We start from the raw sequence: 18445 nt of genomic DNA, 5'->3' as shown, positions 1-18445 counted from the left end.
TAGAGCATGAGACTCTTAATCTCAGGGTCGTGGGTTTGAGCCCCACGTTGGGTGAAAATTAGTAATTTTTGCAGGATTATTGCATTGACTCTCATAATCTGGTGATTATTCTTGCATTAGACATGCAATAAGTATCAAAAATGGTATCTCCCTTGGTTTCTCATTGGTGGGAAATTTAACTTCAAGATTAGGTAGGGTATGAGTCTAGATGAACACATCGCAATATCACTCATATTCGAGTAGTAAACAGGCCAACCTGAACTGTAAAACATCCCATAAGTGGAGGTAAGGCATAAATTAGGAGTGAACTGAACACTGTTATGGGCAATTGGACTTCAAATAAAGTGTGGAAGGCAGTGAGGTTACTTTTTTAATGTTATGCAGATTAAACACACAGGGGAATTAGCTCAAATGGTAGAGCGCTCGCTTAGCAAGCGAGAGGTAGCGGGATCGATGCCCGCATTCTCCATTATAAAATTTGCATACATTTTATTTTTAACTTGTCATTGCCAAGGTCATTGCAGAGTAAGAACAGAAAAATCACAGATGGCTTTCAAATATGGTCTCATTATAACAACTAAAGTGGTTTAATCAAAAGGGTTCAGGTATTCTTTAGCACGTGAGAGGAATTTGAATTCTTATGCAATCTCAAAATGAAGTTCTCACAACTTTTGTTTTTATTTTTTCTTATTTTTTTTGACACTCTATCCTCTGAAGGATGTATAAATCTGGCTTTCCTTGCAAAACAAGAGTAGAGGAATATCCAGAATTTGATTTTCTTCACAAAAAGTGATTGGTCTGCATACTGTCTTAAGGAGGGAGCCCAGCTAGCTCAGTTGGTACTGCATGAGACTCTTAATCTCAGGGTCGTGAGTTCGAGCCCCACGTTGGGCAAAAAAGAGTAATTTTTGCCTGAATATTGCATTGACTCTCATATTATGGAGATTAATCTTGCATTAGACATGCAATAACTCCCAAAAATTGTCCAGGAATGGATTTCCTTCATAAAAAATGATTAGTCTGCATGCCATCTTGAAGTGGGAGCCCGGCTAGCTCAGTCGGTAGAGCATGACACTCTTAATCACAGGGTCGTGGGTTCGAGCCCCACATTGGGCGAAAATGAGTAATTTTTGCTGGACTCTCATAATCTGGTGATTATTCTTGCATTAGACATGCAATAAGTATAAAAAATGGTATCTCCCTTGGTTTCCCATTGGTGGGAAATTTAACTTCAAGATTAGGTAGGGTATGAGTCTAGATGAACACACCGCAATATCACTCATATTCGAGTAGTAAACAGGCCAACCTGAACTGTAAAACATCCCATAAGTGGAGGTAAGGCATAAGTTAGGAGTGAACTGAACACTGTTATGGGCAATTGGACTTCAAATAAAGTGTGGAAGGCAGTCAGGTTACTTTTTTAATGTTATGCAGATGAAACACACAGGGGAATTAGCTCAAATGGTAGAGTGCTCGCTTAGCAAGCGAGAGGTAGTGGGATTGATGTCCGCATTCTCCATTATAAAATTTGCATACATTTTATTTTAAACTTGTCATTGCCAATGCAATTGCAGAGTAAGAACAGAAAAATCACAGATGGCTTTCAAATATGGTCTCATTATAACAACTAAAGTGGTTTAATCAAAAGGGTTCAGGTATTCTTTAGCACGTGAGAGGAATTTGAATTCTTATGCAATCTCAAAATGAAGTTCTCACAACTTTTGTTTTTATTTTTTCTTATTTTATTTGACACTCTGTCCTCTGAAGCATGTATAAATCTGGCTTTCCTTGCAAAACAAGAGTAGAGGAATATACAGGATTTGATTTTCTTCACAAAAAGTGATTGGTCTGCATACTGTCTTAAGGAGGGAGCCCGGCTAGCTCAGTCGGTACTGTATGAGACTCTTAATCTCAGGGTCGTGGGTTTGAGCCCCACGTTGGGCGAAAAAGAGTAATTTTTGCCTGAATATTGCATTGACTCTCATAATATGGAGATTAATCTTGCATTAGACATGCAATAACTCCCAAAAATTGTCCAGGAATGGATTTCCTTCATAAAAAATGATTAGTCTGCATACCATCTTGAAGAGGGAGCCTGGCTAGCTCAGTTGGTAGAGCATGAGACTCTTAATCTCAGGGCCGTGGGTTCGAGCCCCACGTTGGGCGAAAATGAGTAATTTTTGCTGGATTATTGCATTGACTCTCATAATCTGGTGATTTTTCTTGCATTAGACATGCAATAAGTATCAAAAATGGTATCTCCCTTGGTTTCTCATTGGTGGGAAATTTAACTTCAAGATTAGGTAGGGTATGAGTCTAGATGAACAAACCGCAATATCACTCATATTCAAGGAGTAAACAGGCCAACCTGAACTGTAAAACATCCCATAAGTGGAGGTAAGGCATAAATTAGGAGTGAACTGAACACTGTTATGGGCAATTGGACTTCAAATAAAGTGTGGAAGGCAGTAAGGTTACTTTTTTCATGTTATGCAGATTAAACACACAGGGAAATTAGCTCAAATGGTAGAACCCTCGCTTAGCATGCGAGAGGTACTGGGATCGATGCCTGCATTCTCCATTATAAAATTTGCATACATTTTATTTTTAACTTGTCATTGCCAAGGTCATTGCAGAGTAAGAACAGAAAAATCACAGATGGCTTTCAAATATGGTCTCATTATAACAACTAAAGTGGTTTAATCAAAAGGGTTCAGGTATTCTTTAGCACGTGAGAGGAATTTGAATTCTTATGCAATCTCAAAATGATGTTCTCACAACTTCCGTTTTTATTTTTTCTTATTTTATTTGACACTCTGTCCTCTGAAGCATGTATAAATCTGGCTTTCCTTGCAAAACAAGAGTAGAGGAATATCCAGGATCTGATTTTCTTCACAAAAAGTGATTGGTCTGCATACTGTCTTAAGGAGGGAGCCCAGCTAGCTCAGTCGGTACTGCATGAGACTCTTAATCTCAGGGTCGTGGGTTCGAGCCCCACGTTTGGCTAAAAAGAGTAATTTTTGCCTGAATATTGCATTGACTCTCATATTATGGAGATTAATCTTGCATTAGACATGCAATAACTCCCAAAAATTGTCCTGGAATGGATTTCCTTCATAAAAAATGATTAGTCTGCATACCATCTTGAAGAGGGAGCCCGGCTAGCTCAGTCGGTAGAGCATGAGACTCTTAATCTCAGGGCCGTGGGTTCGAGCCCCTTATTGGGCAAAAATGAGTAATTTTTGCTGGATTATTGCATTGACTCTCATAATCTGGTGATTTTTCTTGCATTAGACATGCAATAAGTATCAAAAATGGTATCTCCCTTGGTTTCTCATTGGTGGGAAATTTAACTTCAAGATTAGCTAGGGTATGAGTCTAGATGAACACAGCGCAATATCACTCATATTCAAGGAGTAAACAGGCCAACCTGAACTGTAAAACATCCCATAAGTGGAGGTAAGGCATAAGTTAGGAGTGAACTGAACACTGTTATGGGCAATTGGACTTCAAATAAAGTGTGGAAGGCAGTGAGGTTACTTTTTTCATGTTATGCAGATTAAATACACAGGTGAATTAGCTCAAATGGTAGAGTGCTCGCTTAGCATGTGAGAGGTAGCGCGATCGATGCCCGCATTCTCCATTCTAAAATTTGCATACATTTTATTTTTAACTTGTCATTGCCAAGGTCATTGCAGAGTAAGAACAGAAAAATCACAGATGGCTTTCAAATATGGTCTCATTATAACAACTGAAGTGGTTTAATCAAAAGGGTTCATGTATTCTTTAGCACGTGAGAGGAATTTGAATTCTTATGCAATCTCAAAATGAAGTTCTCACAACTTCCATTTTCATTTTCTCTTGTTTTATTTGACACTCTATCCTCTGAAGGATGTATAAATCTGGCTTTCCTTGCAAAACAAGAGTAGAGGAATATCCAGGATTTGATTTTCTTCACAAAAAGGGTTTGGTCTGCATACTGTCTTAAAGAGGGACCCCAGCTAGCTCAGTCGGTAGAGCATGAGACTCTTAATCTCAGGGTAGTGGGTTCGAGCCCCACGTTGGGCAAAAACAAGTAATTTTTGCCTGAATATTGCATTGACTCTCATAATATGGAGCTTCATCTTGCATTAGACATGCAATAACTCGCAAAAATTGTCCCGGAATGGATTTCCTTCATAAAAAATGATTAGTCTGCATACCATCTTGAAGTGGGAGCCCGGCTAGCTCAGTCGGTAGAGCATGAGACTCTTAATCACAGGGTCGTGGGTTCGAGCCCCACGTTGGGCGAAAATGAGTAATTTTTGCTGGACTCTCATAATCTGGTGATTATTCTTGCATTAGACATGCAATAAGTATCAAAAATGGTATCTCCCTTGGTTTCTCATTGGTGGGAAATTTAACTTCAAGATTAGGTAGGGTATGTGTCTAGATGAACACACCGCAATATCACTCATATTCAAGGAGTAAACAGGCCAACCTGAACTGTAAAACATCCCATAAGTGGAGGTATGGCATAAGTTAGGAGTGAACTGAACACTGTTATGGGCAATTGGACTTCAAATAAAGTGTGGAAGGCAGTGAGGTTACTTTTTTCATGTTATGCAGATTAAATACACAGGGGAATTAGCTCAAATGGTAGAGTGCTCGCTTAGCATGTGAGAGGTAGCGCGATCGATGCCCGCATTCTCCATTATAAAATTTGCATACATTTTATTTTTAACTTGTCATTGCCAAGGTCATTGCAGAGTAAGAACAGAAAAATCACAGATGGCTTTCAAATATGGTCTCATTATAACAACTAAAGTGGTTTAATCAAAAGGGTTCATGTATTCTTTAGCACGTGAGAGGAATTTGAATTCTTATGCAATCTTAAAATGAAGTTCTCACAACTTCCATTTTCATTTTCTCTTGTTTTATTTGACACTCTATCCTCTGAAGGATGTATAAATCTGGCTTTCCTTGCAAAACAAGAGTAGAGGAATATCCAGGATTTGATTTTCTTCACAAAAAGGGATTGGTCTGCATACTGTTTTAAGGAGGGAGCCTGGCTAGCTCAGTCGGTAGAGCATGAGACTCTTAATCTCAGGGTCGTGGGTTCGAGCCCCACGTTGGGCAAAAACGAGTAATTTTTGCCTGAATATTGCATTGACTCTCATAATATGGAGCTTCATCTTGCATTAGACATGCAATAACTCGCAAAAATTGTCCAGGAATGGATTTCCTTCATAAAAAATGATTAGTCTGCATACCATCTTGAAGTGGGAGCCTGGCTAGCTCAGTCGGTAGAGCATGGCACTCTTAATCACAGGTCGTGGGTTCGAGCCCCACGTTGGGTGAAAATGAGTAATTTTTGCTGGATTATTGCATTGACTCTCATAATCTGATGATTATTCTTGCATTAGACATAAAATAACTATCAAAAATGGTTTCTCCCTTGGTTTCTCATTGGTGGGAAATTTAACTTCAAGATTAGGTAGGGTATGAGTCTAGATGAACACACCGCAATATCACTCATATTCAAGGAGTAAACAGGCCAACCTGAACTGTAAAACATCCCATAAGAGGAGGTAAGGCATAAGTTAGGAGTGAACTGAACACTGTTATGGGCAATTGGACTTCAAATAAAGTGTGGAAGGCAGTAAGGTTACTTTTTTCATGTTATGCAGATTAAACACACATGGAAATTAGCTCAAATGGTAGAGTGCTCGCTTAGCATGCGAGAGGTAGCGGGATCGATGCCCGCATTCTCCATTATAAAATTTGCATACATTTTATTTTTAACTTGTCATTGCCAAGGTCATTGCAGAGTAAGAACAGAAAAATCACAGATGGCTTTCAAATATGGTCTCATTATAACAACTAAAGTGGTTTAATCAAGAGGGTTCAGGTATTCTTTAGCACGTGAGAGGAATTTGAATTCTTATGATATTTGATATTTGATATTTTTGGGTATTTGTAGAGCGCAGACATACGCTCCAGAAGGAGCATCTTGGCGCTAAGTTAGCAAGCAGCGGGAACAAAAGAGATGGAGTGTGGTGAGGAGACTAGAACTAGATGGCTGCCAATACAGAGGTATCTGATTGTTGGTAGACCCAGGTCTTTAGGAGTTTTCTGAAGGTGTTCTCCTTGTCGGTTAATCTGAGATTGACAGGAAGATTGTTCCATGCCCTAGCTGCGAGGACGGTAAAGGTCCTCCCGCCCCTGGTTTTGAATTTGAATCTTGGAATGGTGATGAGATTTGTGCCTGATGATCTCAGAACTCGCGAGGGGTTGTAGCGTGTAAAACGCTTTGCAAAGTAGTGGGGCTTTGAGTTTTTCATAGTTTTAAAAACAGTAAGGAGAAGTTTAAAAAGAATCCTTTTGTGTAACGGTAGCCAATGGAGAGTGTTCAACGCCGTTGAAGCTGATGACCTTCTAGGAAGTCCCAACACCAATCTGGCGGCTGCATGTTGGACGCTCTGCAGCTTTTTAAGGGTGGACTTTTTTACTCCCGCCATTAAACCATTACAATAATCAAGTCGGGAGAGTATTAGAGCTACCGCGACTGATTTTCGGGCTGCAATGGTGAGGAAGTCAAAGAATTTTTTCAAAGACTTGATGAGTCCAAAACAGCGGCCAGCAGTGATCCTGACGTGGTCATCGAAGGAGAGGGACGAATCGAATTGCACGCCCAGGTTCCGTGCCGAGTGTACAGCGCTAGGTGGGGCCTCAGAGCCTGAGGGCCACCAATCCTTCGGGCAGAAGTATATATCTTTGCTCAGCAGTATGATTTCGGTCTTGGCACTATTGCATCTTAGATGGTTGTTGTTAAGCCACTGGAAGACATCAGAGATGCAATCTCAAAATGAAGTTCTCACAACTTCCATTTTCATTTTCTCTTGTTTTATTTGACACTCTGTCCTCTGAAGGATGTATAAATCTGGCTTTCCTTGCAAAACAAGAGTAGAGGAATATCCAGGATTTGATTTTCTTCACAAAAAGGGATTGGTCTGCATACTGTTTTAAGGAGGGAGCCCGGCTAGCTCAGTCAGTAGAGCATGAGACTCTTAATCTCAGGGTCGTGGGTTCGAGCCCAACGTTGGGCGAAAAAGAGTAAGTTTTTGCCTGAATATTGCATTGACTCTCATAATATGGAGATTCATCCTGCATTAGACATGCAATAACTCACACAAATTGTCCAGGAATGGATTTCCTTCATAAAAAATGATTAGTCTGCATACCATCTTGAAATTGGAGCCCGGCTAGCTCAGTCGGTAGAGCATGAGACTCTTAATCTCAGGGTCGTGGGTTCAAGCCCCACGTTGGGTGAAAATGAGTAATTTTTGCAGGATTATTGCATTGACTCTCATAATCTGGTGATTATTCTTGCATTAGACATGCAATAAGTATCAAAAATGGTATCTCCCTTGGTTTCTCATTGGTGGGAAATTTAACTTCAAGATTAGGTAGGGTATGAGTCTAGATGAACACACCGCAATATCACTCATATTCGAGTAGTAAACAGGCCAACCTGAACTGTAAAACATCCCATAAGTGGAGGTAAGGCATAAGTTAGGAGTGAACTGAACACTGTTATGGGCAATTGGACTTCAAATAAAGTGTGGAAGGCAGTGAGGTTACTTTTTTAATGTTATGCAGATTAAACACACAGGGGAATTAGCTCAAATGGTAGAGTGCTCGCTTAGCATGTGAGAGGTAGCGCGATCGATGCCCGCATTCTCCATTATAAAATTTGCATACATTTTATTTTTAACTTGTCATTGCCATGGTCATTGCAGAGTAAGAACAGAAAAATCACAGATGGCTTTCAAATATGGTCTCATTATAACAACTAAAGTGGTTTAATCAAAAGGGTTCATGTATTCTTTAGCACGTGAGAGGAATTTGAATTCTTATGCAATCTCAAAATGAAGTTCTCACAACTTCCATTTTCATTTTCTCTTGTTTTATTTGACACTCTATCCTCTGAAGGATGTATAAATCTGGCTTTCCTTGCAAAACAAGAGTAGAGGAATATCCAGGATTTGATTTTCTTCACAAAAAGGGATTGGTCTGCATACTGTCTTAAGGAGGGAGCCTGGCTAGCTCAGTCGGTAGAGCATGAGACTCTTAATCTCAGGGTCGTGGGTTCGAGCCCCACGTTGGGCAAAAACAAGTAATTTTTGCCTGAATATTGCATTGACTCTCATAATATGGAGCTTCATCTTGCATTAGACATGCAATAACTCGCAAAAATTGTCCAGGAATGGATTTTCTTCATAAAAAATGATTAGTCTGCATACCATCTTGAAGTGGGAGCCCGGCTAGCTCAGTCGGTAGAGCATGACACTCTTAATCACAGGGTCGTGGGTTCGAGCCCCACGTTGGGTGAAAATGAGTAATTTTTGCTGGATTATTGCATTGACTCTCATAATCTGATGATTATTCTTGCATTAGACATGCAATAACTATCAAAAATGGTTTCTCCCTTGGTTTCTCATTGGTGGGAAATTTAACTTCAAGATTAGGTAGGGTATGAGTCTAGATGAACACACCGCAATATCACTCATATTCAAGGAGTAAACAGGCCAACCTGAACTGTAAAACATCCCATAAGAGGAGGTAAGGCATAAGTTAGGAGTGAACTGAACACTGTTATGGGCAATTGGACTTCAAATAAAGTGTGGAAGGCAGTGAGGTTACTTTTTTCATGTTATGCAGATTAAACACACAGGGGAATTAGCTCAAATGGTAGAGCGCTCGCTTAGCAAGCGAGAGGTAGTGGGATTCATGCCCGCATTCTCCATTATAAAATTTGCATACATTTTATTTTTAACTTGTCATTGCCAAGGTCATTGCAGAGTAAGAACAGAAAAATCACAGATGGCTTTCAAATATGGTCTCATTATAACAACTAAAGTGGTTTAATCAAAAGGGTTCAGGTATTCTTTAGCACGTGAGAGGAATTTGAATTCTTATGCAATCTCAAAATGAAGTTCTCACAACTTCCATTTTCATTTTCTCTTGTTTTATTTGACTCTCTGTCCTCTGAAGGATGTATAAATCTGGATTTCCTTGCAAAACAAGAGTAGAGGAATATCCAGGATTTGATTTTCTTCACAAAAAGGGATTGGTCTGCATACTGTCTTAAGGAGGGAGCCCGGCTAGCTCAGTCGGTAGAGCATGAGACTCTTAATCTCACGGTCGTGGGTTCGAGCCCCACGTTGGGCAAAAAAGAGTAATTTTTGCCTGAATATTGCATTGACTCTCATAATATGGAGATTCATCTTGCATTAGACATGCAATAACTCACAAAAATTGTCCAGGAATGGATTTCCTTCATAAAAAATGATTAGTATGCATACCATCTTGAAATGGGAGCCCGGCTAGCTCAGTCGGTAGAGCATGAGACGCTTAATCTCAGGGTTGTGGGTTCAAGCCCCACGTTGGGTGAAAATGAGTAATTTTTGCAGGATTATTACATTGACTCTCATAATCTGGTGATTATTCTTGCATTAGACATGCAATAAGTATCAAAAATGGTATCTCCCTTGGTTTCTCATTGGTGGGAAATTTAACTTCAAGATTAGGTAGGGTATAAGTCTAGATGAACACACCGCAATATCACTCATATTCGAGTAGTAAACAGGCCAACCTGAACTGTAAAACATCCCATAAGTGGAGGTAAGGCATAAGTTAGGAGTGAACTGAACACTGTTATGGGCAATTGGACTTCAAATAAAGTGTGGAAGGCAGTAAGGTTACTTTTTTCATGTTATGCAGATTAAACACACAGGGGAGTTAGCTCAAATGGTAGAGCGATCGCTTAGCATGCGAGAGGTAGCGGGATCGATGCCTGCATTCTCCATTATAAAATTTGCATACATTTTATTTTTAACTTGTCATTGCCAAGGTCATTGCAGAGTAAGAACAGAAAAATCACAGATGGCTTTCAAATATGGTCTCATTATAACAACTAAAGTGGTTTAATCAAAAGGGTTCAGGTATTCTTTAGCACGTGAGAGGAATTTGAATTCTTATGCAATCTCAAAATGATGTTCTCACAACTTCCGTTTTTATTTTTTCTTATTTTATTTGAAACTCTGTCCTCTGAAGCATGTATAAATCTGGCTTTCCTTGCAAAACAAGAGTAGAGGAATATCCAGGATCTGATTTTCTTCACAAAAAGTGATTGGTCTGCATACTGTCTTAAGGAGGGAGCCCAGCTAGCTCAGTCGGTACTGCATGAGACTCTTAATCTCAGGGTCGTGGGTTCGAGCCCCACGTTGGGCAAAAAAGAGTAATTTTTGCCTGAATATTGCATTGACTCTCATATTATGGAGATTAATCTTGCATTAGACATGCAATAACTCCCAAAAATTGTCCAGGAATGGATTTCCTTCATAAAAAATGATTAGTCTGCATAACATCTTGAAGAGGGAGCCTGGCTAGCTCATTTGGTAGAGCATGAGACTCTTAATCTCAGGGCCGTGGGTTCGAGCCCCACGTTGGGCGAAAATGAGTAATTTTTGCTGGATTATTGCATTGACTCTCATAATCTGGTGATTTTTCTTGCATTAGACATGCAATAAGTATCAAAAATGGTATCTCCCTTGGTTTCTCATTGGTGGGAAATTTAACTTCAAGATAAGGTAGGGTATGAGTCTAGATGAACAAACCGCAATATCACTCATATTCAAGGAGTAAACAGGCCAACCTGAACTGTAAAACATCCCATAAGTGGAGGTAAGGCATAAATTAGGAGTGAACTGAACACTGTTATGGGCAATTGGACTTCAAATAAAGTGTGGAAGGCAGTAAGGTTACTTTTTTCATGTTATGCAGATTAAACACACAGGGGAATTAGCTCAAATGGTAGAACCCTCGCTTAGCATGCGAGAGGTGGCGGGATCGATGCCCGCATTCTCCATTATAAAATTTGCATACATTTTATTTTTAACTTGTCATTGCCAAGGTCAATGCAGAGTAAGATCAGAAAAATCACAGATGGCTTTCAAATATGGTCTCATTATAACAACTGAAGTGGTTTAATCAAAAGGGTTCATGTATTCTTTAGCACGTGAGAGGAATTTGAATTCTTATGCAATCTCAAAATGAAGTTCTCACAACTTCCATTTTCATTTTCTCTTGTTTTATTTGACACTCTATCCTCTGAAGGATGTATAAATCTGGCTTTCCTTGCAAAACAAGAGTAGAGGAATATCCAGGATTTGATTTTCTTCACAAAAAGGGATTGGTCTGCATACTGTCTTAAGGAGGGAGACCATCTAGCTCAGTCGGTAGAGCATGAGACTCTTAATCTCAGGGTCGTGGGTTCAAGCCCCACATTGGGCGAAAACAAGTAATTTTTGCCCGAATATTGCATTGACTCTCATAATATGGAGCTTCATCTTGCATTAGACATGCAATAACTCGCAAAAATTGTCCAGGAATGGATTTTCTTCATAAAAAATGATTAGTCTGCATACCATCTTGAAGTGGGAGCCCGGCTAGCTCAGTCGGTAGAGCATGACACTCTTAATCACAGGGTCGTGGGTTCGAGCCCCACGTTGGGTGAAAATGAGTAATTTTTGCTGGATTATTGCATTGACTCTCATAATCTGATGATTATTCTTGCATTAGACATGCAATAACTATCAAAAATGGTTTCTCCCTTGGTTTCTCATTGGTGGGAAATTTAACTTCAAGATTAGGTAGGGTATGAGTCTAGATGAACACACCGCAATATCACTCATATTCAAGGAGTAAACAGGCCAACCTGAACTGTAAAACATCCCATAAGAGGAGGTAAGGCATAAGTTAGGAGTGAACTGAACACTGTTATGGGCAATTGGACTTCAAATAAAGTGTGGAAGGCAGTGAGGTTACTTTTTTAATGTTATGCAGATTAAACACACAGGGGAATTAGCTCAAATGGTAGAGCGCTCGCTTAGCAAGCGAGAGGTAGTGGGATTCATGCCCGCATTCTCCATTATAAAATTTGCATACATTTTATTTTTAACTTGTCATTGCCAAGGTCATTGCAGAGTAAGAACAGAAAAATCACAGATGGCTTTCAAATATGGTCTCATTATAACAACTAAAGTGGTTTAATCAAAAGGGTTCAGGTATTCTTTAGCACGTGAGAGGAATTTGAATTCTTATGCAATCTCAAAATGAAGTTCTCACAACTTCCATTTTCATTTTCTCTTGTTTTATTTGACTCTCTGTCCTCTGAAGGATGTATAAATCTGGATTTCCTTGCAAAACAAGAGTAGAGGAATATCCAGGATTTGATTTTCTTCACAAAAAGGGATTGGTCTGCATACTGTCTTAAGGAGGGAGCCCGGCTAGCGCAGTCGGTAGAGCATGAGACTCTTAATCTCACGGTCGTGGGTTCGAGCCCCACGTTGGGCAAAAAAGAGTAATTTTTGCCTGAATATTGCATTGACTCTCATAATATGGAGATTCATCTTGCATTAGACATGCAATAACTCACAAAAATTGTCCAGGAATGGATTTCCTTCATAAAAAATGATTAGTATGCATACCATCTTGAAATGGGAGCCCGGCTAGCTCAGTCGGTAGAGCATGAGACGCTTAATCTCAGGGTTGTGGGTTCAAGCCCCACGTTGGGTGAAAATGAGTAATTTTTGCAGGATTATTACATTGACTCTCATAATCTGGTGATTATTCTTGCATTAGACATGCAATAAGTATCAAAAATGGTATCTCCCTTGGTTTCTCATTGGTGGGAAATTTAACTTCAAGATTAGGTAGGGTATAAGTCTAGATGAACACACCGCAATATCACTCATATTCGAGTAGTAAACAGGCCAACCTGAACTGTAAAACATCCCATAAGTGGAGGTAAGGCATAAGTTAGGAGTGAACTGAACACTGTTATGGGCAATTGGACTTCAAATAAAGTGTGGAAGGCAGTAAGGTTACTTTTTTCATGTTATGCAGATTAAACACACAGGGGAGTTAGCTCAAATGGTAGAGCGATCGCTTAGCATGCGAGAGGTAGCGGGATCGATGCCTGCATTCTCCATTATAAAATTTGCATACATTTTATTTTTAACTTGTCATTGCCAAGGTCATTGCAGAGTAAGAACAGAAAAATCACAGATGGCTTTCAAATATGGTCTCATTATAACAACTAAAGTGGTTTAATCAAAAGGGTTCAGGTATTCTTTAGCACGTGAGAGGAATTTGAATTCTTATGCAATCTCAAAATGATGTTCTCACAACTTCCGTTTTTATTTTTTCTTATTTTATTTGAAACTCTGTCCTCTGAAGCATGTATAAATCTGGCTTTCCTTGCAAAACAAGAGTAGAGGAATATCCAGGATCTGATTTTCTTCACAAAAAGTGATTGGTCTGCATACTGTCTTAAGGAGGGAGCCCAGCTAGCTCAGTCGGTACTGCATGAGACTCTTAATCTCAGGGTCGTGGGTTCGAGCCCCACGTTGGGCAAAAAAGAGTAATTTTTGCCTGAATATTGCATTGACTCTCATATTATGGAGATTAATCTTGCATTAGACATGCAATAACTCCCAAAAATTGTCCAGGAATGGATTTCCTTCATAAAAAATGATTAGTCTGCATAACATCTTGAAGAGGGAGCCTGGCTAGCTCATTTGGTAGAGCATGAGACTCTTAATCTCAGGGCCGTGGGTTCGAGCCCCACGTTGGGCGAAAATGAGTAATTTTTGCTGGATTATTGCATTGACTCTCATAATCTGGTGATTTTTCTTGCATTAGACATGCAATAAGTATCAAAAATGGTATCTCCCTTGGTTTCTCATTGGTGGGAAATTTAACTTCAAGATTAGGTAGGGTATGAGTCTAGATGAACAAACCGCAATATCACTCATATTCAAGGAGTAAACAGGCCAACCTGAACTGTAAAACATCCCATAAGTGGAGGTAAGGCATAAATTAGGAGTGAACTGAACACTGTTATGGGCAATTGGACTTCAAATAAAGTGTGGAAGGCAGTAAGGTTACTTTTTTCATGTTATGCAGATTAAACACACAGGGGAATTAGCTCAAATGGTAGAACCCTCGCTTAGCATGCGAGAGGTGGCGGGATCGATGCCCGCATTCTCCATTATAAAATTTGCATACATTTTATTTTTAACTTGTCATTGCCAAGGTCAATGCAGAGTAAGATCAGAAAAATCACAGATGGCTTTCAAATATGGTCTCATTATAACAACTGAAGTGGTTTAATCAAAAGGGTTCATGTATTCTTTAGCACGTGAGAGGAATTTGAATTCTTATGCAATCTCAAAATGAAGTTCTCACAACTTCCATTTTCATTTTCTCTTGTTTTATTTGACACTCTATCCTCTGAAGGATGTATAAATCTGGCTTTCCTTGCAAAACAAGAGTAGAGGAATATCCAGGATTTGATTTTCTTCACAAAAAGGGATTGGTCTGCATACTGTCTTAAGGAGGGAGACCATCTAGCTCAGTCGGTAGAGCATGAGACTCTTAATCTCAGGGTCGTGGGTTCAAGCCCCACATTGGGCGAAAACAAGTAATTTTTGCCTGAATATTGCATTGACTCTCATAATATGGAGCTTCATCTTGCATTAGACATGCAATAACTCGCAAAAATTGTCCAGGAATGGATTTCCTTCATAAAAAATGATTAGTCTGCATACCATCTTGAAGTGGGAGCCCGGCTAGCTCAGTCGGTAGAGCATGACACTCTTAATCACAGGGTCGTGGGTTCGAGCCCCACGTTGGGCGAAAATGAGTAATTTTTGCTGGACTCTCATAATCTGGTGATTATTCTTGCATTAGACATGCAATAAGTATCAAAAATGGTATCTCCCTTGGTTTCTCATTGGTGGGAAATTTAACTTCAAGATTAGGTAGGGTATGAGTCTAGATGAACACACCGCAATATCACTCATATTCGAGTAGTAAACAGGCCAACCTGAACTGTAAAACATCCCATAAGTGGAGGTAAGGCATAAGTTAGGAGTGAACTGAACACTGTTATGTGCAATTGGACTTCAAATAAAGTGTGGAAGGCAGTGAGGTTACTTTTTTCATGTTATGCAGATTAAATACACAGGGGAATTAGCTCAAATGGTAGAGTGCTCGCTTAACATGTGAGAGGTAGCGCGATCGATGCCCGCATTCTCCATTATAAAATTTGCATACATTTTATTTTTAACTTGTCATTGCCAAGGTCATTGCAGAGTAAGAACAGAAAAATCACAGACGGCTTTCAAATATGGTCTCATTATAACAACTAAAGTGGTTTAATCAAAAGGGTTCAGGTATTCTTTAGCACGTGAGAGGAATTTGAATTCTCATGCAATCTCAAAATGATGTTCTCACAACTTCCGTTTTTATTTTTTCTTATTTTATTTGACACTCTGTCCTCTGAAGCATGTATAAATCTGGCTTTCCTTGCAAAACAAGAGTAGAGGAATATCCAGGATCTGATTTTCTTCACAAAAAGTGATTGGTCTGCATACTGTCTTAAGGAGGGAGCCCAGCTAGCTCAGTCGGTACTGCATGAGACTCTTAATCTCAGGGTCGTGGGTTCGAGCCCCACGTTTGGCTAAAAAGAGTAATTTTTGCCTGAATATTGCATTGACTCTCATATTATGGAGATTAATCTTGCATTAGACATGCAATAACTCCCAAAAATTGTCCAGGAATGGATTTCCTTCATAAGAAATGATTAGTCTGCATACCATCTTGAAGAGGGAGCCTGGCTAGCTCAGTTGGTAGAGCATGAGACTCTTAATCTCAGGGCCGTGGGTTCGAGGCCCACGTTGGGCAAAAATTAGTAATTTTTGCTGGATTATTGCATTGACTCTCATAATCTGGTGATTTTTCTTGCATTAGACATGCAATAAGTATCAAAAATGGTATCTCCCTTGGTTTCTCATTGGTGGGAAATTTAACTTCAAGATTAGGTAGGGTATGAGTCTAGATGAACACACCGCAATATCACTCATATTCAAGGAGTAAACAGGCCAACCTGAACTGTAAAACATCCCACAAGTGGAGGTAAGGCATAAATTAGGAGTGAACTGAACACTGTTATGGGCAATTGGACTTCAAATAAAGTGTGGAAGGCAGTGAGGTTACTTTTTGCATGTTATGCAGATTAAACACACAGGGGACTTAGCTCAAATGGTAGAACCCTCGCTTAGCATGCGAGAGGTAGCGGGATCGATGCCCGCATTCTCCATTATAAAATTTGCATACATTTTATTTTTAACTTGTCATTGCCAAGGTCAATGCAGAGTAAGATCAGAAAAATCACAGATGGCTTTCAAATATGGTCTCATTATAACAACTGAAGTGGTTTAATCAAAAGGGTTCATGTATTCTTTAGCACGTGAGAGGAATTTGAATTCTTGTGCAATCTCAAAATGAAGTTCTCACAACTTCCATTTTCATTTTCTCTTGTTTTATTTGACACTCTATCCTCTGAAGGATGTATAAATCTGGCTTTCCTTGCAAAACAAGAGTAGAGGAATATCCAGGATTTGATTTTCTTCACAAAAAGGGATTGGTCTGCATACTGTCTTAAGGAGGGAGCCCAGCTAGCTCAGTCGGTAGAGCATGAGACTCTTAATCTCAGGGTCGTGGGTTCGAGCCCCACGTTGGGCGAAAACGAGTAATTTTTGCCTGAATATTGCATTGACTCTCATAATATGGAGCTTCATCTTGCATTAGACATGCAATAACTCGCAAAAATTGTCCAGGAATGGATTTCCTTCATAAAAAATGATTAGTCTGCATACCATCCTGAAGTGGGAGCCCGGCTAGCTCAGTCGGTAGAGCATGACAATCTTAATCACAGGGTCGTGGGTTCGAGCCCCACGTTGGGCGAAAATGAGTCATTTTTGCTGGACTCTCATAATCTGGTGATTATTCTTGCATTAGACATGCAATAAGTATCAAAAATGGTATCTCCCTTGGTTTCTCATTGGTGGGAAATTTAACTTCAAGATTAGGTAGGGTATGAGTCTAGATGAACACACCGCAATATCACTCATATTCAAGGAGTAAACAGGCCAACCTGAACTGTAAAACATCCCATAAGTGGAGGTAAGGCATAAGTTAGGAGTGAACTGAACACTGTTATGGGCAATTGGACTTCAAATAAAGTGTGGAAGGCAGTGAGGTTACTTTTTTCATGTTATGCAGATTAAATACACAGGTGAATTAGCTCAAATGGTAGAGTGCTCGCTTAGCATGTGAGAGGTAGCGCGATCGATGCCCGCATTCTCCATTATAAAATTTGCATACATTTTATTTTTAACTTGTCATTGCCAAGGTCATTGCAGAGTAAGAACAGAAAAATCACAGATGGCTTTCAAATATGGTCTCATTATAACAACTGAAGTGGTTTAATCAAAAGGGTTCATGTATTCTTTAGCACGTGAGAGGAATTTGAATTCTTATGCAATCTCAAAATGAAGTTCTCACAACTTCCATTTTCATTTTCTCTTGTTTTATTTGACACTCTATCCTCTGAAGGATGTATAAATCTGGCTTTCCTTGCAAAACAAGAGTAGAGGAATATCCAGGATTTGATTTTCTTCACAAAAAGGGATTGGTCTGCATACTGTCTTAAGGAGGGAGCCTGGCTAGCTCAGTCGGTAGAGCATGAGACTCTTAATCTCAGGGTCGTGGGTTCGAGCCCCACGTTGGGCAAAAAAGAGTAATTTTTGCCTGAATATTGCATTGACTCTCATATTATGGAGATTAATCTTGCATTAGACATGCAATAACTCCCAAAAATTGTCCAGGAATGGATTTCCTTCATAAAAAATGATTAGTCTGCATACCATCTTGAAGAGGGAGCCTGGCTAGCTCAGTTGGTAGAGCATGACACTCTTAATCTCAGGGCCGTGGGTTCGAGCCCCACGTTGGGCGAAAATGAGTAATTTTTGCTGGATTATTGCATTGACTCTCATAATCTGGTGATTTTTCTTGCATTAGACATGCAATAAGTATCAAAAATGGTATCTCCCTTGGTTTCTCATTGGTGGGAAATTTAACTTCAAGATTAGGTAGGGTATGAGTCTAGATGAACACACCGCAATATCACTCATATTCAAGGAGTAAACAGGCCAACCTGAACTGTAAAACATCCCATAAGTGGAGGTAAGGCATAAGTTAGGAGTGAACTGAACACTGTTATGGGCAATTGGACTTCAAATAAAGTGTGGAAGGCAGTAAGGTTACATTTTTCATGTTATGCAGATTAAATACACAGGGGAATTAGCTCAAATGGTAGAGCGCTCGCTTAGCATGCGAGAGGTAGCGGGATCGATGCCCGCATTCTCCATTATAAAATTTGCATACATTTTATTTTTAACTTGTCATTGCCAAGGTCATTGCAGAGTAAGAACAGAAAAATCACAGATGGCTTTCAAATATGGTCTCATTATAACAACTAAAGTGGTTTAAT

The 18445-nt window shown here is 39.6% G+C and overlaps 4 non-coding genes across 4 annotated transcripts; all 4 read left to right on the top strand.

Moving 5' to 3' along the window:
- Nucleotides 1-396: 396 nt before the first annotated feature.
- Nucleotides 397-469, top strand: TRNAA-AGC (transfer RNA alanine (anticodon AGC)). Its single transcript has one exon. It is a non-coding gene; the product is annotated as a tRNA-Ala (tRNA).
- An 8671-nt stretch (nt 470-9140) lies between these two features.
- TRNAK-CUU (transfer RNA lysine (anticodon CUU)) lies at nt 9141-9213 on the top strand. The gene has a single exon. It is a non-coding gene; the product is annotated as a tRNA-Lys (tRNA).
- Nucleotides 9214-16562: 7349 nt separating this feature from the next.
- On the top strand, nt 16563-16635 carry TRNAK-CUU (transfer RNA lysine (anticodon CUU)). The gene has a single exon. It is a non-coding gene; the product is annotated as a tRNA-Lys (tRNA).
- A 1614-nt stretch (nt 16636-18249) lies between these two features.
- Nucleotides 18250-18322, top strand: TRNAA-AGC (transfer RNA alanine (anticodon AGC)). The gene has a single exon. It is a non-coding gene; the product is annotated as a tRNA-Ala (tRNA).
- The last annotated feature ends 123 nt before the right edge of the window (nt 18323-18445 follow it).

This window comes from Lissotriton vulgaris, chromosome 1_1, assembly GCF_964263255.1.
Source record: "Lissotriton vulgaris chromosome 1_1, aLisVul1.2, whole genome shotgun sequence".
NCBI lineage: Eukaryota > Metazoa > Chordata > Amphibia > Caudata > Salamandridae > Lissotriton > Lissotriton vulgaris.
Note: the sequence above shows the minus strand (reverse complement) of the source record. Positions and strands in the feature narration are given on the sequence as shown.